At 45.8% G+C, this 22,085-nt stretch overlaps 1 protein-coding gene across 8 annotated transcripts in view; it reads right to left on the bottom strand.

Moving 5' to 3' along the window:
• The window catches only part of CSRNP2 (cysteine and serine rich nuclear protein 2), a 111,431-nt gene that overhangs the window by 64,990 nt on the left and 24,356 nt on the right, over positions 1-22,085 (bottom strand). For 4 of the 8 annotated variants that reach the window (XM_033938509.1, XM_033938505.1, XM_033938508.1 and 1 more), the window contains one exon: positions 21,515-21,615. The exons of 1 other annotated variant lie outside the window; for it this stretch is intronic. The gene's annotated coding sequence lies outside the window, so the exon portion shown is untranslated. Of the gene's footprint in view, positions 1-21,514; positions 21,616-21,841; positions 21,935-22,085 lie in introns of all 8 variants that reach the window. 3 more of the 8 variants (XM_033938511.1, XM_033938510.1, XM_033938512.1) reach the window with 1 other exon arrangement.

Here is a 22,085-nt window from a genome sequence, read left to right as displayed (position 1 = left end):
TCTGGATACCCAATACTGGAACCCTGTGGCCACAACCTTAAAATCACACAACTCTGGAAGAATCAGGGAAGCTAACCAACATCCTACCACATGATCGTAATGTGTCTTTAATAGTGTTTTGGCAACTGACCTACCCTGGTAGGACACAGCTAAATGCTGTCTGTATACAAACTAGTTTAATGGAAATACTTCCTACAGTAATTTTCTGTTCCAAGGGCTCAATTGTTAAGACTAAAAAGCAGGCAAGATAAGGGGCAGCCCTGCCTAGCACTAGTGCTGCCCGATTCGCCGATTCACATTGGTGAATCATTTCATTTTCTTAAAAAAAAAAAAAAAAACAAAATCAGGATTTCCAATTCACTGATCAACCCTCCTCCCTGCATACCTTCGGGCCTCCTAAAGCAGGAGATGCAGCGATCTGCCAGAGAACCTATAAATTTTTCAATAATATTACTGGGCCTTTGGGCCAAGTCTCACTCTAATGCCCCAGGTGAAGTTTGCAGTAAAACTTTAAAAAATAATAATTAGTAATTATTTTGAGCTAAATAATTTCAGACTAATTAGCTGAGGCCTTAATTTTGTCATGGCTTGATTACTGTAATGTCTCTTATGTGGGTTGCCTAAAAACTGTGATTAAACAACTCCAATTAGTACAGAACATGGCCGTTCATTTTATCTATTCGTCCCTTAAGTGCGATGCTATAACTGCCTTCTATCCAGAATTGAACTTGAAGCCAGAGTTCGATTTAAAATGTGCACTTTTTAAAATTCTATATGGAACCTTTATATATGACTGATTTGATATCTCTTCTTCATAAAGATATTCAACATGATATGCATAATCAGTTTTATGCTTTCTATTACAAATAAAGTGAAAAATAGGACACTTTTACATATCAAGCTGCCTATCTTGGAACGCCTTACCAACAGTTATAAAAACATTGAAAAATTAACTGTTCCTTGAAATACACACAACTTTTCTTTTTAGGAAGTATTTACATCAGAAAGAATGATAGCAGTGCATTATATTTTTATATGTATTGCTCTACTTGTGACCATATTATGCTATATTATTATATTGATTTTGTAGTTCCTGGTTATAAGAACATAAGAACATTAGAAGTTGCCTCTACTGGGTCAGACCAGAGGTCCATCTCGCCCAGCAGTCCGCTCCCGCAGCGGCCCATCAGGTCCTTTGTGGATGGACATAATAAATATTTGCTTTGCACGATCCTTCTGATTATTTATTTTGTGGAAAGACTGTTGTACCATCCCACTTCTCGTTTGTCTTCTGTTTTTATGCAATTGTTTTCTGCTGGACTCTTCTTGAGTTTGCTCCTTGCTATGTCGACATTCCCTGTAGTTAATAGCATTTTCTTCAAGATCTTGGCAAAGGCTTTTGCAAAAAAATACAAATTTAGGGGGGATCACGTGACGCTATGCTCAGGAGAAGACGGTGATTCGCGTCTCTCCTGCCGCCGGCCTGGAATCGCCCACTATTGGCTAATTTATTTACCCCGGAGCGATCGCTGATTCCCTGCTGGGGGCTTCTCCGTCGCAGCGCCGGTGATGGGGAGTGCGAGCGGGGCTGTATGGCGGCCAAATCGATCCGCCCGCAGAGAGATCGTGCCCGGCTCGCTGATGACAAGATGGCGGCGGCCGCCAGCCCTGCGGGGCCCTCCGCTTCGCCGTCGTGGGTGGCGGAGATTACCATGGAGGTCACGGCGGCTTTGGAAGCTGTTTTGGAGAAGAGGCTCCGGCCGCTGGATGAAAAGTTGGAGCAGCTGCAGGGGAAGCTGGACGGAGTTGGTCGGGATCTGGAGCAGTTTCAGAGCAGGGTCGGCGAGGTGGAGGACCGCGTGGGTGGAGTGGAGCAAGCTCAGCGCCAGCAGTTGCAGCGTCTGGAGGCCCTGGAGAGCAAGGTGGATGAGCTGGAAAATCGGGCCAGAAGAAACAACCTTCGTTTTGTGGGGCTCCCTGAGTCTTTGGTGGAGTCGGGCTTACAGTCTTTTATGGAGCGCTGGATCCCTGAGTCTTTGGGGCTTTCACCAGACCTGGGCCGCTTCCGGGTGGAGAGGGCCCACAGGATTGGAGCTCGGCAGGACGCTGAAACCAGACCCCGAGTGGTTATCATCAGAGTGCTCAACTTTGCTTATAAGACCGCGATCCTGCAGGCGCTGAGGGGGGGTCGTCAGCTGACCTATGAAAACCGTAAAGTTTTGTGCTTTCAGGACTATTCCCCCCTTGTGGCTCAGCGACGCCGGGGCTTCAGCTCCGTTTGTTCAGCCTTGTTCACTCGTCGGATCAGGTTTGCTTTACAGTACCCTGCTCGGCTCCGAGTCTCCCATGGTGGCTCAGTTCATTTCTTTGAGTCCCTAACGGCCGCTCGGGATTACCTCGCTCAGCTGGATGGCGGCGGTGGTCTTCCATCTTCCACTGCCCCTTGACCTGCTGTTTGGATGTTGGGGCTGCTCGTTTGCTGGTAGTGCCATTTGAACCTGGGGGGACATTTCTGGTATTGGCTCTCCCCTCTTCTTTGTCCTCACTTCTTTGGGGGGCGCCTGCCTCCCCCGCTTGGAGCCTTTGGGGGGAGCATGCAGAGCTTTGGGAGTGCCCTGCTTCCTCGGAGGACTTTTGGTGAACAAGCTGGGGTGAGAGATCTTTTGGGAGCAGCTACTTCTTTTGACCGGTTCCCCTGGATGCCTTTCTTCGCCATTGTTCCTGGCTGGGGACTCTCCTGGATTGTTGATTGGACTTTGTTCGGGGTGCTTGGGAGACAGGGGGGGGGGCTGAGCTCAGGGGCTTTGGTTGTGGGGGTTGTGGGGATTTGGAGTGTTGGGAGTGTTTGGTGAGTTGGAGTGCTGAGTGAATCCGGGGGGGGGGGGGTGGACTGGTCCCTGGAGTGGGGGGGGTTTGGGTGGGTAAGTCCTGTGGCGGCCTCTCCACTGACTCTGTGAGGGGGGACTGGGGTCTCCCTGGAGCGTGTGGGGTTTGAGTTGTTGCTGTTGGAGGGAATGGTTGGGGTTTTGTTCTTTGCTGAGGGGGTTGGGAGTTTCATGGGGGCTTTAGTGTGGGTGGTCCAGGTGGGCTGGCGTCTTACCGTGATGGGTCCTCCTTTGAGGATCGGTTTGGGGAATTATTGGGGGGTTGGGGTTTGGGTGAGGGAGGGGGGGGAGGTTGGGGTGGGGGGTTGGAGTGGGTTAGCTTGGGCTCGGAGCGGAGGGATTTCGGTTTTTCATCTGATCCAGAGTGGCTTGGGGGTGGTTGGTTTGGTGGGACACCACTGTGTTCCGGAGCCCGCTTGCTGGGACGGTGCTCTGGAGCTCCCATGGATTTTTTTTCTCTTCGTTTGATGTTTTTGTTTTCTGTTTTTCCATGGTTCGAGTGGTGACTTGGAATGTTGGGGGGGTCACGTCCCCGGTGAAGCGTTCTAAAATTCTTCAAGCTTTGCAGCGCCTCAAGGCGGATATTGTCTTGCTACAGGAGACGCACCTTACTGTGGCGGAGCATGCTAAACTCCAGCGGGGTTGGGTGGGCGTGTGCATGGCGGCTGCGGGTTCGAGTCGGAAATGCGGGGTGGCTATTTTGGTTCGTAAGGGGATTGCTGCTCGTTTGGACACTGTGGCGGCTGATTCTGAGGGCCGATATATCTTTTGTAAGACTCAGATCGCGGGGTCGGGGGTTCTTTTGGGTAGTGTCTACGCTCCGAACACATACAATAGGAGATTTTATATGCGTTTACAGGCGATTCTGTCACCCCATCAGGGTCTCCCGCTGTTGTTGGGGGGGTATTTTAACTCAGTTTGGGACCCTTCCCTGGATAGATCTACTGTGCTCCCTAATCGTCGGGCTCAGGATGGTAGGGGGCTCCCTTCCTTCTGTCAGTTCTTGGAGTTGGAGGATGTTTGGAGGATCTTACACCCGACTGAGAAAGACTTCACCCATATGTCGCGGGCGCATTCCACGCAGTCCCGTATTGACTACTTGCTTCTTTCGCGGGCTGTTTTTTCTCAGGTGGAGCGAGCGGAGATCGGTCCCTACGCGATTTCGGATCATGCTTGGGTGTGGCTGGAGTGGAAGCCCCCGGGGCAGTCCTCGCAGTCCCGCCAATGGAGGTATCCTCTTTGGCTTGGCCAGGACCCCCAGTTCTATGATTCGTTGGTGGCGCGTTGGAATGACTATTGCTTTCATAATGATCAGCACCGGGAGGACCCTGTTCTTTTTTGGGAAACCGCTAAGGCGGTTCTTCGTGGGCATATTATTAGTTATGTCACGCAAGCCAAGAAAAATCGAGATTGGGAAATATTTCGTTTGTCCCGGCATCTGGGGACTCTTCGTCGTGCATATGGCCGTCAGCCCACGGATGCTAACCGGCAAGCTTTGTTGGACGTGCAGGTCGCTTTGAATAAGAGGCTGCATCAGCGGGCTTCTAAGAGTCTGGCCTATTACAAATATCGTCTTTATGCTTATGGCAATAAATGCGGTCGTCTTTTAGCTCGGTTGATTTCTCACAGAGAAAGCAGACAGAAGATTGTAGCCCTTACCTCTTCAGACGCCAGGCCTCTTACGGCTGACGCGGATATTTGCCAGGCTTTTCGGGACTATTATGCTGAGCTATATGCAGAGCCTTCTGCGCAGGGTCTTCCGGGGGAGCTATATTTGGAATCATTGGATTTACCTGATTTGGACCCGGCCCATTTGGAGACACTGAATGCCCCGTTGTCGGAAGCAGAGGTGGATTCGGTTATTCGTCAATGCCCGACTTTGAAGGCGCCGGGCCCTGACTGCTTTCGGGCGGAATTTTATAAGTTGCTGCGGGTAGATATTGTTGCACTGCTTACGGCTATGTTCAATGTCATGGTGGATGCGGAGGCTATGCCGGCTTACCTTAACTCGGCTCAAATTATAGTTCTGCCTAAGCCGGGGCGAGACCCCGCCAGGGTGGAATCTTATAGACCTATTTCCCTGCTCAATTGTGAGGTGAAGATCTTGGCTAAGGTTCTGGCAAATCGATTGGCTGGTGTTCTTCCTGAGTTTCTGCATGAGGCTCAGGTTGGATTTGTGATGGGCCGTTCGGTCGAGAAGAATTTGAGATGCATTCTTGCCTCTTTGGAATTTTGTGCACGTCGCCAACAGCCCTTGCTTCTGGTCAGCTTTGACGCAGAAAAAGCCTTTGACCGGGTGCGTTGGGATTTTTTATTTGCCACCCTGGCCAAGTATGGGTTTGCGGGCCGTTTTGTTTCGGCGTTGAGGGCCTTATATGCTTCTCCATCAGCGGCCCTTATGGTGAACGGTTGCAGCTCTTCGTTGTTTGCTATCTCCCGCGGAACGAGACAGGGGTGTCCTTTGTCCCCGCTTTTGTTTATTCTCACTTTGGATCCCCTGTTGCGTGCGATCCATTTGACTCCTGAGGTGCAGGGGGTCCCTTTTGGTTCCCGTTGTTTTAAGGTGGCGGCTTTTGCGGATGATTTATTTGTTCATCTTATGGACCCGCAGAGCTCGTTGCCAGCGTTATTGGAAACGATTCAGGAGTATGGAGATTTTGTAGGGCTTCGCCTGAACTTGGGGAAGTCGGAGGCTTTGTCTACTTCGCCGGCCTTGCGGAATAACTGGGGGGTTTCGTTTCCGCTGCGTTGGGCGACGGATTCTTTTTGTTATCTTGGGATTCGGCTCCCGGTGTCTCTTGGTCGTCTTTATTCTCTTAATGTCGGGGCGCTTTTGGATCGCACGTTGCAGCAGTTAGATCGTTGGAGAGATCTCCCCCTTTCCTTGTTGGGGCGCGTGGCGGTGATTCGCATGGTCATTTTTCCCCAGTGGCTTTATGTGCTCCGGATCCTCCCGTTGCGCCTTCTTAAGAAAGACTTGTGGATCCTGCGATGCGTTTTGGCTCGGTTTTGTTGGCGTGGGAGGAAACCTCAGTTGCGTTATGATCTGCTGGTGGGGGGGTGGCAGCAGGGGGGTTTGGGCATCCCGCATTTTGGTTTGTATAATTTAGCTTGTCTTTTGCGGCACCTTAAAGATTGGTTGTTTGGGGATTCTCAGTATACTCCCACCTCGCTTGAGACTGTCCTGTATGCCCCGTATTCGCTTCTTGCTTTGCTCCATATGCCTGGGGGGGCCTTGCCGCGGGAGGTTCGGGGCACAGTACTTTTGGCTTCTATGCGTGGGAGGGTCTTGTTAGGCGCCTGGGGGGGGGACCCGCGAGTGTCTTCTTTGTTGCCCTTGATGGGCAATCCGGATTTTGTACCTGGCTCAGACAATTCGAGTTTTCGTCATTGGAAACTGTTGGGCTTTTTTCTGGTGGAACATCTGCTAACCGTTGATAGGGACCTGCGTACTTTAGAGGATCTGAGGGATCAGTTGGGGCGCTGCTGGGGGGATACTTTTGCTTATTGTCAAGTTAAACACTATATTCTCACGCTTCCCCGGATTGCCCTTCAGCACCCGTTGGGGGCTCGCATCAGGGATCTGTATGCCCAGGTTGAGCCTTATCAGACCTCGGTGTCCGCCTTATATCGGGCTTTGCTTCAGTTTGAGGCCCCTAGAAACTGTCTCAGGATTCGGGACGGCTGGGCCTCGGAACTCCATCTGGACCTAGCCTCTTGGGAGGTCTCCCGGAGTCTGGCGGGCTTGCCGCGTTTAGTCCGAGGAGCCGTGCTGCAGGAATGTTATGCTCGTATTTTGTATAGAGGATATATTACCCAAGCTCAACTATTTAAATTTGGTGGTGTTGAATCTCCCCTGTGTCTCAAATGTGGTCGGGATCCGAGCACGTTTGCGCATGCTTTGTGGACTTGTTGGTGTATTCAGGCTTTTTGGGCTGAGGTAGTCTCTTATTTGAGCTCCCTTTTGGGGACGTCGGTAGCGGGCACGGTTGAGCAGCTGGTGCTGGATTTACCGAGAGCTTTTCGATCTTTAACTCCGGCAGCTCATTGGCTGTGTCGTAAGGTGTGTCTCCTGGCCCGGCGTTGTATTATGCAGCAGTGGACCTCCCCGACTCCTCCGTCTTTTTGGCACTGGAGAGCTCTTCTTCATGAGTTGGTTCTTCAGGAGGCCCGGGAGGTAGGAGGTTCTTTTAAGTGTCGTCGGAGCTTCTTGTTAATCTGGGATCCTTATTTCAATTCTTTATCTCCTCGGGGACGTGGCCTTCTTCTGAACACCTTGACTTGAAGCGGCTTCCTCTTGGCTAGTTCTGGAGCTCAACATCTCTCTGCTCTGTGGTCTGGGGTAGGGGGACTGGTGTGGGGGGTTTGGAGAATTATTATTTTTTTTGTTTTGAGGGGGAGGGGGATGCTTAGCTTGGTTTGTTGTCCCAGGGTCATCAGAGTCCAGACCCTGGGGGAGAATTAGGTTTGTGCCTTTCTTTTTTTCTGCCTGGCGTTCCACTTCCTTTGGGGTGGGGGGTTGGGGGGGTGCTGGTGGGGGTGGGTTGGGGGAGGTGGGATTTTGGGGGGGGATGGGTGTTTTCTGGGCAGTTATATTTGACATGTTGGTGTATGGTTATCTTTGTTTATGCAACCACTGCTTCTTCTTTATGTGCTGACAGTTGTTGTTGCTGTGTTCATTTTTGCGAGTCTTTCATGTCAATAAAAAATTGTTACAACCTAAAAATACAAATTTAGATACGAATACCCCAGCTGCAGAAGTTTATAGGCCGTAGTAATAAAGTATATGGTGTTTCAGGGTGGGGGGGGTTGTGGACAGTGGGTGTACAGGATGAGGCAAAAAAAAAAAAAGTAACTTCTAAAGAATTGTTTTACCACTTTGAATTTTACACACTTAAGTCATCATTCATGCTATTAAATATTTTATTATCTTAAACTATGTAAGTTGATGCTATTGACATTTTAGCATCACTACAAATACTGTACCTAGCAAGTTTTGGGCTTTTAAAAATTGTTTGAGCTAGAACACTGTGAAATTCTGACACGTTAATTGTATCATTTGAATAATGTTATTTTACTGTCACTGTGAATGCTCAAAGTGTCCATCCCTAGCTTTAACTCTGGTCTTCAGTTGCTTTGGGATGTCAACAGCCTTAATGATTGGTCCCTGTACCTTGCTGTCCAAGATCACCTGTAGTGCTTGAATTCGGTGACTGTTAGCAGCTTGTAAAAGGCATCCAACATTGGCTCCCCAAACAAACATAGTAACATAGTAGATGAAGGCAGATAAAGACCCAAATGATCCATCCAATCTGCCCAACCTGATTCAATTTAAATTTTTTAATTTTTTTTCTTCTTAGCTATTTCTGGGCAAGAATCCAAAGCTTTACCGGTACTGTGCTTGGGTTCCAACTGCCGAAATCTCTGTTAAGACTTACCGTATTTTCACGTAGATAACGCGCACCCGTGTAAAACGCGCACATGGGTATAGCACGCGAAAAACACAATTTTATGTACAGAAATTTTTATATACCGTGCACACCCGAATACCGCGCATGCTGCCCGACTCTCCTTTCGCCCGCCCCGACTCTCCTCTCCCCCTTGAAGTCCTGTCCCCACCCTGAAAGCCTAATGCCCCCCCGACGTCCGATTCACCCCCTCCCCCGCAGGACCGCTCGCACCCCCACCCCGAAGGACCACTCGCACGCACCCGCACCCCCACCCCGAAGGACCGCTCACACGCACTCCCACCCGCACCCGCACTCCCACCCTGAAGGACCGCTCGCACCCCCATAGCCTCCCGACCCCCCCCATCATGTAGAAGCTCCTACCGGTGTCCTGCTGCTTCCTCTTGGCGGTCCCGACTCCCTGACACGATCGGGGCAAGAGGGAGCTCAAGCCCTCTTGCCCCCCCGACTCCCTGACACGATCGGGGCAAAAGGAAGCCCAAGCCCTCTTGCCCCGCCAACTCCCCAACTCCCCGACAATATCGGGCCAGGAGGGAGCCAAGTCCTCCTGGCCCTGGCGACCCCCCCCCCCGCTAGTTGTTCGGGCCAGGAGGGAGCCCAAACCCTCCTGGCCACGGCGACCCCCTACCCCCACCCCGCACTACATTACGGGCAGGAGGGATCCCAGGCCCTCCTGCCCTCGAAGCAAACCCCCCCTCCCCCCAACGACCGCCCACCCCAAGAACCTCCGACGGTCCCCCCAGCCAACCCACGACCCCCCTGGCCGATCCCCACGACACCCCCACCCCCCTTCCCCGTACCTTTGTATAGTTGGCCGGACAGACGGGAGCCAAACCCGCCTGTCCGGCAGGCAGCCAACAACGGAATGAGGCTGGATTGGCCCATCCGTCCCAAAGCTCTGCCTACTGGTGGGGCCTAAGGCAGCTGGGCCAATCAGAATAGGCCCGGGAGCCTTAGGTCCCTCCTGGGGGCGGGGCCTTGGGCATATGGTCGGGTTGGGCCCATGTGCCTCAGGCCCCGCCCCCAGGTGGGACCTAAGGCTCCCGGGCCTATTCTGATTGGCCCAGGCGCCTTAGGCCCCACCAGTAGGCGGAGCTTTGGGACGGATGGGCCAAACCGGCCTCATTCCGTCGTTGGCTGCCTGCCGGACAGGCGGGTTTGGCTCCCGTCTGTCCGGCCAACTACACAAAGGTATGGGGAAGGGGGGTGGGGGTGTTGTGGGGGTCGGCCAGGGGGGTCACGGGTCGGCTGGGGGGGCGGTCGGAGGTTCTTGGGGGGGCGGTCGTTGGGGGGAGGGGGGGTTTGCGTCGAGGGCAGGAGGGCCTGGGATCCCTCCTGCCCGTAATGTAGTGCGGGGTGGGGGTAGGGGGTCGCCGTGGCCAGGAGGGTTTGGGCTCCCTCCTGGCCCGAACAACTAGCGGGGGGGGGGGGTCGCCAGGGCCAGGAGGACTTGGGCTCCCTCCTGGCCCGATATTGTCGGGGAGTTGGGGAGTCGGCGGGGCAAGAGGGCTTGGGCTCCCTTTTGCCCTGATCGTGTCGGGGAGTCGGGGGGGAAGAGGGCTTGAGTTCCCTCTTGCCCCGATCGTGTCGGGGTTGCCGCGGTTGGCTGGGGCAAGAGAGCTTGAGCTCCCTCTTGCCCTGATCGTGTCGGGTGTCGGGACCGCCAAGAGGAAGCAGCAGGACACCGGTAGGAGCTTCTACATGATGGGGGGGGTCGGGAGGCTGTGGGGGTGCGAGCGGTCCTTCAGAGTGGGGGTGCGGGTGGGAGTGCGTGCGAGCGGTCCTTTGGGCTGGGGGTGCCGGTGCGTGCGAGCGGTCCTTCGGGGGGGGGGGGAACTATGTAAAAAAAATTTTGTACAACGCGCTCACGCGTATAACGTGCAAGGGTATGCGCGGTATGTAAAAACCATGTATAACGCACGCGTTATATGCGAGAAAATACGGTACTCCAGCCCATCTACACCCTACCAGCCATTGAAGCCCTCCCCTGCCCATCCTCCGCCAAACGGCCACACACAGATACAGACCGTGCAAGTCTGCCCAGTAACTGGCCTAGTTCAATATTTAATATTATTTTCTGATTCTAAATCTTCTGTGTTCATCCCACGCTTCTTTGAACTTAGTCACAGTTTTACTCTCCACCACCTCTCTCGGGAGCGAATTCCAGGCATCCACTACTCTCTCCATAAAGTAGAATTTCTTAACATTGCCCCTGAATCTACCACCCCTCAACTTCAAATTATGTCCTCTGGTTTTACCATTTTCCTTTCTCTGGAAAAGATTTTGTTCTACGTTGCATCATCATTAATGGTAAACTTAATGGTAACCTATTAAGTTGTTGGGGGTTGGGTTTTTTCCCCAATTAATGTTAGTTTTACAGTACAAATATTTTTGAACACCTAAAAAAGTCTAACTTTGCCGTGTTTAAAGAATCTCATTCCATTCAGCTCAGCTCATAAATGTAGATAACAAATAAAGCTGAAAAATGTCATGCTGAAATTCCAAGTGGTTACTGAGAAAACAGCTAAACACTCTATAAGGTTATTTTCTTTTTTTGCCTCACCCCTGTACATTAGGAGAGCTAATCTATATTTCCATTCAAATGTCACTTAAGTTTAGTCAAATTTGATTTATTCATTCATTCAGAGGTAGTAAAAGCAAGTCGACACTATTTGGAAGATATGATCTACGAGTGATAAACAAGTTGAGTAGTACTCCTAGGCTGCGTATGCTATCTCTGGCTGTTAGGGTATTGTTTCCCCAAGAGAGGGATGAATGGGGGGTGGGTACATTTTTCTTTGTAGAAGTAGTTCTGTTTTTGACACATTTAGTTGTAATTTGTTTATGGTCATCCAGTTCTTTATTTCAGTTAGGCAACACTGGAGTTTTCCAATTTGTGCATTTCTATTTGTTCCTAGGGGAGGTATAATTAGATACTGTTGGCGAATGAATGGATTAGAATCTGGTGGGTTTTTTTGTTTTGTTTTTTTTGCAATGTCAGACATGTTCGTTCCTAGCAGAACTCTCCATGATCTTTCCTCCAGGAAGGAGGAGAACCATTTCAGTGCAACCTCACACATTCCAATATTTGTCAGCAGGACAAGAGAAAAAAGTGATCGACAGTGTCAAAGGTAGCACTTAGATCCAGAACAACTAGTACTATGTCATCTCTCTCGTCTAGAAATTTCCAGCAGTCATCTACGATGTTTAGTAAGACTGTTTCCGAGCTATATTTCCTATACCCTGATTGGTTTGTAGAGAGGGTTCCATTTTTTCTATGAAGCCTTGTAGTTGCATAAGTATTACTTTTTCTAAGATTTTGAATATAAATGTGAGATTTGAGACTGGTCTAAAGCTACTTGGTTGGTCAAAGTCTAGGGTAGGTTTTTGGTTTTTTTTTTATAGAAGTGGCCGCACTACAGCTGATTTCCAGCTCTAAGGTATCACACCGGATTTTAGTGACTCATTTATTAAAGGTAGAATTGACAAGAGAAAAGCGTCTTTGACTTATAGAAGAGTGGAGGAGGGGCAGAGATCTAAGACAGAGGTTGTAGGGTGCAAAGAGTTTACTACTGTTCTCAAGTCGTCATAGGAAACTGGCTCGAAGGGCCTAGTGTTTACAACCTGAGAACACTGCCATGCTGTCGGTCTTCTATGGCGTTTGGTAGGGATTTGGCCTCTGTGTCAAAGGTTGCATGTATTTCGGATATTTTCTCATGGAAGAAGGTAGAGGGTCTCGCTAAGTTTGTTTATAGAGATTGATTGTTCCCTTGGGAGACAGAGAATAGGTTTTTTGTTAAGGTGAAGAGAGCCTTTAATCTACAGTCAAACCTCAGTTTGTGAGTAATGCGGTTTGTGAGTGTTTTGCAAGAAGAGCAAAACACTCCCACAAATCTTACTTTGCAAAATGAGTGCCATCCCGATATACGAGCTCTCAGCTCCCGAATTAAACCATCCGCCATCTAGTGTAAGCATGCGCACGCACTCTCACCTCCCGAATTAAGCTGGCCGCCGTCCTAATAATGTGCAAAGTCACGTGTAAGCGAGTCACGTTGTGCGTGCTTACATGGGACTTGCATGTTATTGGAACGGCGGACCGCTTAATTTGGGAGCTGAGAGCTCGTGCACGTGCTTACACTGGACGATGGATGACTTAATTCGGGAGCTGAGAGACGGCAGAGGCATTGCCCTGAAGTGGGAGGGCAGCCATACAGGGACCCCTAGGGAAGGAAGTAATCCTGCTGAAGGGGCTGCGGCACCCAGGCATCATCCAGACAGGTACCCACCCCTGGGCCACCATAGTTGTGGAACGAATCGTCTGAGTTTCTTTTATTCCCTATGGGGAAATTTGCTTTGCTATACGAGTGCTTTAGATTACGAGTATGCTTCTAGAATGAATTATGCTCATAATCCAGGGTAACACTATATTTGGAATCTTTGATAGGAGTTTGGAGTAATGAGCCTTCTTTGCCTCATGAGTTGCTAGTTCGTAGTCACAAAGGAGTTCTTTCCAGAGGGATTTGGACTCGGTGCTCTGCATTTTGCACCATGTTCTTTCTGCTTTCCCGAGGTCTCTTTTCTTTGCCCTCAAGTCTTTTGTGAACCAGGGAGAGGATGAGCACGGGTTAGATTTAGTCTCCTTGACTTTTTCTAAACTCTCATAGAGTGATATGACACCAGTGCACTAGGCTGAAGTTTATTCCTCTAGGGAGCTGACCGTTGGCTCTATGTCTTTCCTTAGTTTAGAGATACTGAGGGAGAAAGATTCAAAGTGGACTGACTTTGGGTCAAATGCAGTTTTAGTTGATTGTTTTCCTCAATCAGCTGCTAATTCAACCTTGATAGGAAGATCAAATGCGATTATGTGGTGGTCAGTCCAGGGAACCATGATGTTGGTAGATATTGCTGATTTGGAATCAATTTTGGGTCCTTCTGAGATAAATATCAGGTCTAGGATGTTTCCTGAGGAGCGAGTCTGAGAGCTGACTACTAGTTGGAGAAAGCCTAAGTCTTGACAATGTCTTTATGAAATCTAAGAGGGCGCCGGTAATCTCAGGGTAGTCTGCAAAGTTAAAGAGGAGAATGTGGCGCAGTGGTTAAAGCTATAGCCTCAGCACCCTAAGGTCATGGGTTCAAACCCTCACTGCTCCTTATGACCCTGGGCAAGTCACTTAATCTAATCTTCCATTTGTGAGTCGCACAAACCTATACAAGCTCAAGCTTAATCTACCCATTGCCCCAGGTACCAAGAGATGTAGTCTTTACAGATCTTTTGGAAATTTAGAGAGTCTATTTCTTCTCACTGCTATTAGCTTGGACATCAAGTAGATAAGATTCACTTTCACCTGCATCACCGGCAGTCCTGTTAAATCAGTAGATTTCCAAGGTGAAGCTAGTCCCAACCAACCTGCTGTCACCACATGATGCACTAATCTTTATCAGCTGATAGGTAAGGTGAAAAGGCCTACATTATGTAGGCAGCAAGCAGTATCCTTTAACTCTTGTTTTCAATATAGCTAAAAGATTCATAATTTGATCCCAAAAGATTCATGCTTGAGGGCACTCCCACCAAACGTGCATAAATGTTCCCTGCCCCCACCTCACCTATCCCCGCCAACAATGATGGTCAAAAAATACCTTTTAGCCGCACTGATGTACCCTTGACATAACATTTTGTATCCAGCAGATTCTATAGTTTTATGCCACATTTTTTCATCAAATTTTACGCCAATATTTTCCCATTTCACCTTATACTTTAATGGTGGCGCTATTATCTATTGAGTTCCTTCCAGGCCTTGATGTTCTGTTAACCTTAATTGTGTTAACATAAATCTTTATTTATATACCGCGAAAGCCTTTCAGTTCAAGGAGGTTTACAGGAAAAATGGCTGAGGAGAGTCAGCAAACTACATCAACGGAGAAAGGACTGAAAATTGTATAGATCACAGAAATGGAGTTTAAGCAGGATTTTATAAGGGGGGAGGTAAATAAATAGGAAAGGATGTTCATAGTCTTATAGCAGCAATGTGGAGTAAAGTGTCAATGGGTCAGGAGTCTTTTCATGGAGAATTTAAGGTGGGTCATCCTGTTTGGAGGAGCATTTTTAAGAGCTTTCTGAAGTGCATGTAAGAAGTTAATGCTCTGACCAGTTGGCTCCATTCAGGATCTTTGGAGGCTGCTTTGTAGGGTAGGAGTCTGTTGATGAATCTCTTTTGGGTGCATCCTTTGACTGAGGGGAAGGCAAAGAATATTGAGGTTGAGCGGATCACCAGGTCTTGCGAATATAAACTGATTGGTGACTGTTGAATGAGTTTTGGGGTCTCATGGGACCCATCTTTAAACAACAATACAATAGCATCTCTGTTTACTTTCTTGGTTCCACAAAGGTAACATCTTCCAAATAACCTTCCCTTTTTTACATCAAATGAAAACCACCACACAAACACACATTCTAGTGTTATATAGGGCTGTAGCTCTGGCTCTCATGGCATCCTCTGCATTATACTGTATACAAATGTTCCCTTCCTACTGCCTATATGTACACATCATGTATTGAAATTAACCCTTCTTGGCTATCATAAACCGAGATACTAATTTGTCTATATGTTAGGTCTCCTAATGGAGAACACAGCCTGGTGTTTATCAAATGCTCACTTGCAACAGGATAAAGCGATAGTAGGCTCACTACCATCTCTCATCTTTCCTGCATCAGCGACCCACGGTCCAACCTCATCATTATCATGATCCGTAAGTATTGCCACCTCCCTAGTTCTCTTAAGCAGAGGGAAGGGCTCCCTTTACCATGACAAACATGGCACCCAGCCAGGCCACTCTTGTACTACACCGACACATCAGCGTCTCCCTCAACTTGCTCTTTCTGAACCAGCAGCATGACCAGTACTGCAGTCGCAGCTGTCAGTGATCTCACTGCCTATCAGGGAGGCAGCTAATTATTTTCTGGGTGGGGAGTTGACTGGAAGCTACAAGGAATCAGTTTCTGATTCTGCTGCATGGTGGACACCACTTGCAGGTTACCTACTCATAACTCTGCTCCTATTAATTTTATAAGGAGGGAAGTACCAGGTAACATTTTAACCAGGTTATCAGGATCAGAGTACCATAAGAGTATCTGAGCCATTTGAGAAGGGGTTGCTACCAACTCATACTGTTTATTTTAGCATCTCATGGATTAAGTCTACATAATATCAATGTTGCAAATGTCCAAATTGTACCATATTATTGTTAACAGAAATGTGCTGCTGTCACCATCTCCCAGCTGTTCTCAATTTAGCACTCAGAAATCTAGACATCACCACCTCTACTTGGTTGACATAGCAGAAACTGAAATATAGGGATTAGTCCCTCACCTAGACAATTACCTTTATGGCAATCAAAGACATTACAGCTCTCTGCTTCTTACAGACACAGGCCTGAGTTAATACTGTTTCTCAATGATGTGCAATGACAGAACTACTGTAGATTCTGCAAATCATAATTTTCAGTTTCTTTACTTGATGGGTAAAAGAAAACTTGGCAGAGAATGTCAAAATGCAGCATCTTAATATGCAGTTTCTGGGCCACCTGTTGAACAGCAACACCCATCTCACAATCATCAAATTTCTGATTGCCAGCCCTAAGAAACACCCACTGATATTATTTCTTCCTGGTTCTCTCTTTTTCTCTCCCTACCCTTGCTAGTCTATTGGTTTTAAGATACCAGAAAGTGTTACCATGGCAACAAAATTGGCCTTGCTTCAGAGCCGAGCCTGCCCACAGTGTCCAGAGAGAGACAGAAATGCCAACTCCTTCAACCAGCACAATAAATATGCTTTGAGATTCTTCTCTCACCTTGGTATGACTAAGGATCATGACTTCACTGCCCTTGTGATTCCTTTCAAAGCTAGCCATGTACCCTTGATAGAGGAGGAAAGCACAAAACAGCTCTCCTCACCCAATACCACACTTTTCCTCATTTTGAAATCTGGATAGAAATGCCAACTTATTCCACACCCATGAATATATAATTACTATGAGCTATACTTACACAATGTTGGGCTCCACCATTAGAAGTCAGTACCCAGGTAAAAGATTTCAGAGTCACTGTGGGCAATATATTGAAATCCTAGCTCGGTATGCAGTAGCGATCAAATGAAGAAATACAATGTTAGAATTTCGTTGGAAAGGAATACAAGAGAGAATATCATTATGCCTCTGTACAGATCCTTAGTGCAACTGCATCTTGAATACTGTGCACTTCTGGTCACCTCATCTCAAAAGAGATATAATGGAACTAGAAAAAACACTGAAAAGTGTGATAAACAAAGGGGAGGAGTAGCTCCTTTATGAAGGAAGGCTAAACATGTGAACCTTTCTTAGCTTACAGAAGAGGTGACTGAGAAGGGATATAATGAAGACATAAAATCACAACTAGGGTAGAACAGATGAATATGACATGATTCTGGATGCCTTCAAAGAATACCAAACAAACCTGAGAAAGATTTATTTTTCACTTAATAATTAATCAAATCTGTGGAATTCATTACCAGAGGGTACAGCCAAGGTACAAGGGGTGCTGAAAAGTTTTCAACCCAACCAACTTCCTAAATTCTTTTTTTGTTGTTTTTTTTAAATTTGCATTTAAAACAAACATCAAGAAACAACTTCTTGTATTGAAAAAGACATTACAATTGTAATACACTAAAGAAGAAAATAATAAAGAAATACTTTTCTTAATCAATACTTTAGTCCGAAAACATGGATCCAAGAATCGAAAAATGGTAATGGAATCACATCCAATTTAACAAAGAAAAAACAATTTTCTGACTTTGGTTACAGGAGTAATTCTAACTACTTTAACTTGGTGTTATTACATCTCCTTTAAGACATTTCATAGTGAGAAACCCTGTTAACTGTGATGGTTCAAAGAATATGTATGTATTAGATCTATATTTAACAATACATTTGCAGGGATATCACAAAAAGAACCCCCCCCCAGTGCTGTTACCCCCTGGTTTGAGAAGCAAGAACTGTCGTCTATATTTTTGGGTTTCCTTTGTCACATCTGGGAACATCTGTATCTTTTGTCCAATAAATTCTTTGTCTGTTTTTAAAAAACAGTTTCAATAGCCAATTTTTATCAGGTGTTAACACCACCTAAGTACAAGGGTAGCAGGTTTTACTAAATCTTTAAGAGATGTTTCCAGGATTGTTGTTACATCCTGATTTTGTGCTAACGGAGAAGAATCTTCTTGTACTTTTGTCGGAAGATAAAATACTTGTGCAAAAGAAAGGAACATATATCTTCAGGGACATTTAATATTTCAATTAGATATTTTTTTTAACATCTCTTTTGCAGATATTGTTGAAGTTTTAGGAAAATTCAGTATCCTAAGGTTAATAGAATGAGAGTTATTTTCTAAATTTTCAACTTTCCTTCTTAAGTTAGTGTTATCCCTAATTAGGGTACCCTGCACCTGTTTTATTTCTAACAGTTCTTTTTCAATGTTTTCCACCTTAGTTTTCATTATAGAAGTATCTTGTTTAAAGCTTTTGAATTCTTCCTTTTGCTCCGCCAACTTCCTAAATTCTGAGTGTTATTTTGCCACTGTAGCCAAAAAGAGTGTTATTTTATTTTGCAAACTGCCAGTTTGCAGAATCATAATGCTATGTTTTGACATCATTTCAGATCATTGATTGAACCACGTCAATGAAAAGTATGCAATTTTCAAGCGTGGAACTCTGAGCTGTTATGAAGTCCCTATTCCTGCAAAAGAAAATGACAAAGGAAATCCATGAACATATGATACAAACATTGAATGACAAATGCCCATCATACTCCACAGTGAAGAAGTGGTGTGCAAACTTTCAGGGTGGAGACCAAAGATGCAGCAAGATCTGTGAGGCCTCAAACCGTATCAACTTCTCCTGCTTTTGAGAACTTCTCATCTGCGCAGAGTCACGATTCAGTTTGTTTTTAGTTTTTAATCCACAAGCTTTTATATCTGGATATTTAGGGACCCCTGAAGAAGACATCATTGTCGAAACACTGACCATGTTGGGTCCATAGTTCCCAATGTTTTGGGTCCTAGATATATTTTATGTGGATTATTAAATTGTATTTTTAATAAAGCCTGCATCTTGAACATCACCATCTCCACAGCATTTTTTGTTTCAGTGCATAGACCATTCACCCTACTCACCAGATCTTGCTCCATCTGACTATTTTCTGTTTCCAAACTTTAAAAAAAGAGTTTGAAAGGGCAAGTGTTTTGGAGGTGATTGCAGCAGCAAAGCAGTTATTTCAGTGACCAGACAATGTTTGGAAGGGTTACAGAAACTTCAGATACAACGTACCAAGTAAGTTGAACTTAGGGGTGAATATGTGGAATAACTTATAAGTTTCATGACTCCATGTCATTCCTTTCTTGGCTGGGTTGAGAAATTTTCAGCACCCCCCCCCCCCCCCCCACATATCTATCGCTGCTGGGTTTAAAATGGTTCTGGACACATTATAATCACTATCATTCAATCCAGTGATGTAAGAGAGACAAGTGACTTCAGCTTGAATCTGCAAATATGACTAAACTTAAGTTCAACAACATCTGAGTAGAAAGCATAAGAATATAGATCAGCTCTTCAAGTTTCAATTTTATTTAAATTTACTATCCCGCCTATTGGGAAAGACCTTCTAAGCGGCTTATAATTCTAATAATTCTAAAAATAGGGAAAGATATGAGGAGTCGTGAAGGTAGCATGCAGACTGACAATGAAGGAATAGGGGTAGAACTACAATTTATATAGAATCGTGGGAGGAGGTAGTAGAGAATGACCCGGGGACAAATTTGTCCCTATAGGAACTCAATTTCCCCGTCCTGCTCCTGTGAGTTTTGTCACTGTCCCATTCCTATAATCTCTACCTTAACTGCACAAGCCTTGAACACTTATGATTTTAAAGTGTTTGAGGCTTGTGTAGGAATGGGGCAGGGGCAGGAAAAGAACTTGCCGGGATGGAACGGGAAAATGAGATCCCACAGGGATGGGGAAAAATTTGTCCCCATGTCATTCTCTAGGGAGTAGTACAAAATGGAAACCATTAAATGTTCCAGATAATTTGCCTCGACACAGAGCAGAGAGGGATCTGGAGGGAGATAGTATTCAGAGCTATGCATATGCATCCTTGTATAAGAAAGTTTTTAGATAAAATTTGAAGTTCTCCAGGGAAGTTTCAGGCATAAAGTCACAGAAGTGAGTTCCAGATTACGGGGCCATGAACTGGTAGGTTGGGATGGCAAGCTGGCTCTGGTCAGCTGATCTAAGTGTTCTCAATGGAATATACTGCATAAGGAGGTGTGAGAGATAAGAGGGTTTATCCATTCATAGTACTTTGAATAACAGTACGAGAGTTTTGTAGGGGATCCAGTATGAGACTGGAAGCCAGGGTAATTGTTTTAGAAGCAGCATTTTGAATGATATGTAATTTGCGGAGATCTTTACTCATTATGTCGGAAAGAAGAGAGTTACAGTAATCTAGTTCTTGGATTATAAATGCATGAATTAAAATATTTAATGCTTAAGGAATGAATCGATCTAATTTGACAAAGCTTGAAAAAGGAGAACTAAACAATCTGTGAAATATGGGTATTAAATATGAGCTGGGAGTCTAGCGTCACACCTTGAATGCATGTTGAAGTCACGACTGGGACAGGAGTGTTATCAAGTAAGGGTGGATTAGCTATTCCTTTTTGGGTCCAAAAATAGTTTTATGTTTATCAGGGTTCAATTTTAGTTTATATTGGGCTAACCAATTTGTGATATGAATCAGGTCAGTATTCATGTTGGAAATTTTGTTGGTGGTGCAAATATCTAATGTGTGGAGAATTTGAATATGCACTTTCCGAGTGACCTGGATAGGCCACTGTGGAGACAGGATGCTGGGCTTGACAGACCTTTGGCCTGACCCAGTGTGGTATTATGTTCTTACGAAACCCCTAGACACGGCTCTTCTTATGCACACAGACAAACAGAAGAGTTCCTCGCCTTGGGATACAAGAAAAAAACAACAAAAAAGGCAAGCAGGATGTCTTTAAACTGGATTCCTTTTCCTGACTATTCCATTTTTTTTTCAGCAGGCTTACCAAGTACCGGCATCGTTTTATCGAAATGTCCCCTGAAGAAGGCGTTTTTAAACGCCGAAACTGGGATCCTTGTTGGGACCTACCGTTTCTAATAAAGACTCGTTTTGGTTGTTAAAACATCTTCCTTGCCTTATTTTTGTTTTCTTCTTATGCACATCCATTAAACACTTGCTGGTCGCCACTATAAAGTCTAGAAGAAAGTTCTTGTAGGCACGATACAAATATTATCATTAGTACTAGCAGTAAATTTGAGGCCATAACCAACATACACTGGTTTAGAAGTGTCTCCTGTTTGGAGATGCTATTTCTATCACACAGTACACTGAACTGGATGGACTTTAGGTCTGAACCAAGAAGCTAATTTTTATGTATTTTACTGTATTTTTTATGTATTTTCAAAATATGTTAATTTTTCACATACTATGACTGGTATTAACCTAACTCTTAAACCATGCTGGGTATGATCTCAACTTCTCAGCTTTACTGCTAGGACCTTGCAGTCTGGTGAACAGCTTGAATCTGAAGCTCAAGCAGTGCAATATGGTGTTCCTCAAACAGATTCTGGAGTATCTCTTAGTCTGATTTTCAGATCATCCATGAGTACGTATGAAACAGATCTGTATACAACAGAGGCAGTGTATGCAATCTCTCATATACCTCAATGTTGACCCTGAACCAGTTTCCATTGCTAAGGCAAGAGTGTTAGACAGAAACAGAGACAATGGGGAATGCAAAGGAGGGAAGAAAAAACTGAAATGCCAGCTAGTTCGTACCTTTCGCTGTCCCCCAAAATCTAGGTGCTCTAGGCAACTGCCTAGTTTATCTCACTGTTGGACCAATGCCAGCTTCCCTTGCTGAGGCAGGAGCGTCAAATAGAAACAGAGACACTGGGGAACGCAAAGGAGGGAAGAAAAACTGAAGTACTAGCTAGCTCGTACCTTTTTTGCTGTCCTCCAGAATCTAGGTGCTCTAGGCAATTGCCTAGTTTACCTAATGGGAAGTGCTATTTGTTGTTTCAAAGATTTACCTCGGTATATGTATGAGCTCGAGATCAATAGGACATCTCCATAGATACGGTGCCTTGTAAAAAAGTCTTCACACCCTTGTACAATTCTCACATTCTGCTATCTAAAAATACAAATCAAAATGCATTAAATAGGAGTTTATTTCACTGATCTACACAACACACTATATGCTTTCAATGTGAGAGAATAATTATAAAAATAATCTAAATTAATTAAGAAACCAAAAAGTATTGATTACATATGTTTTCACACCTTTTCTCAAAACACACCAGAAATAGTTCAGTTTCTAAAGCAATCTTAAGGTCTATAATAAGATAAATACAGCCCACCTGTGCCATTCACAGTAGCTGAGTTGATTTGGGGAAATGTCTGAATGAAGAATCAAATAATACTATAAACTCCTCAACGTTTGCCAAAAGGTGCTTAAAAAGATACAAAAGGAGAGGCAAAAATGTCAATAAGGACTCTATGAGTGTGTCTATCAGCCAATCACTACTAGCAAACCATACCACACTAATAATAAATGTCAATTTAGGAATAGGGACGCTCTCAGTGTGAGGTTATTAGCGACGG

The sequence above is a fragment of the Geotrypetes seraphini genome, chromosome 3 (genome assembly GCF_902459505.1).
Source record: "Geotrypetes seraphini chromosome 3, aGeoSer1.1, whole genome shotgun sequence".
In the NCBI taxonomy this organism is placed as follows: domain Eukaryota; kingdom Metazoa; phylum Chordata; class Amphibia; order Gymnophiona; family Dermophiidae; genus Geotrypetes; species Geotrypetes seraphini.
The sequence above is the reverse complement of the archived record's forward strand: the minus strand, read 5'-3'. Positions and strand labels throughout refer to the sequence as shown.